An 822-nucleotide genomic window follows, 5' to 3' on the forward strand; every position below is an offset into this window, starting at 1 on the left:
AGAGAGAGAGAGAGAGAGAGAGAGAGAGAGAGAGAGAAAGTTGATGAGCGAGAGAGAACGGGTGGGGGAGGGAGACAGAGAGAACGGGGTGATGAAATTATTTATCAACCGCATTTCGTAGAGTCTCGCCCTCTTTTCAATCGTGTAAGCTTAGATAGAGTGATCGCCTTCCCTCGTATATTTCTACCTTTGTGCCTACCGTTGCTTGCCACACGTGATCGCTTAAGCTCGCGGCTTTATCATTTTCGTATATAAAAGTAAAAGCCGATGAACGAAGATATTGAGAGTGAAAGCGAGAAACAATATGAACTTTTTTTATTGTCTCCTCGGATATTGTAGTTCGCAAGCTCCATAAATCATTAATAACACCTGAAGAGGGGAAATCCTAAAGTGTGAACATCATATTGCTAGCATTCTCAGAGCTTCCCACCCAATATCCTCTCGATTGTCTAACTGTACCCTGATCGACACGCCAGAGGGTATCAGGTAACCAACGGTCTCCACAACCGTAGACAACGAGGGTATATATAATATCAAGAGCTAATAATACCTGGTATTATTAGCTCTTGATAGGAACAATAGCTAACACACCCATGGACAGAATTCGATAGTGTACGTGTTACCGGCATTGTGTGAATCTAAGCTATTGTTTAGAATGCATAGTTATTCTATAGAATGTCTAGCATTTTTTGGCAAAGTATGAAATCAGCTTATTTCATTCTGACCTTATATACGTTACCTAGGGATTTTAATCTACAGAATACCTAGGCAATGTGCACAAATGATTTGATTTTATACGTTATCTTGAAGTTTTAGGCATTT

The sequence above is a fragment of the Priapulus caudatus genome, unplaced genomic scaffold, assembly GCF_000485595.1.
Source record: "Priapulus caudatus unplaced genomic scaffold, Priapulus_caudatus-5.0.1 Scaffold1584, whole genome shotgun sequence".
NCBI lineage: Eukaryota > Metazoa > Priapulida > Priapulimorpha > Priapulimorphida > Priapulidae > Priapulus > Priapulus caudatus.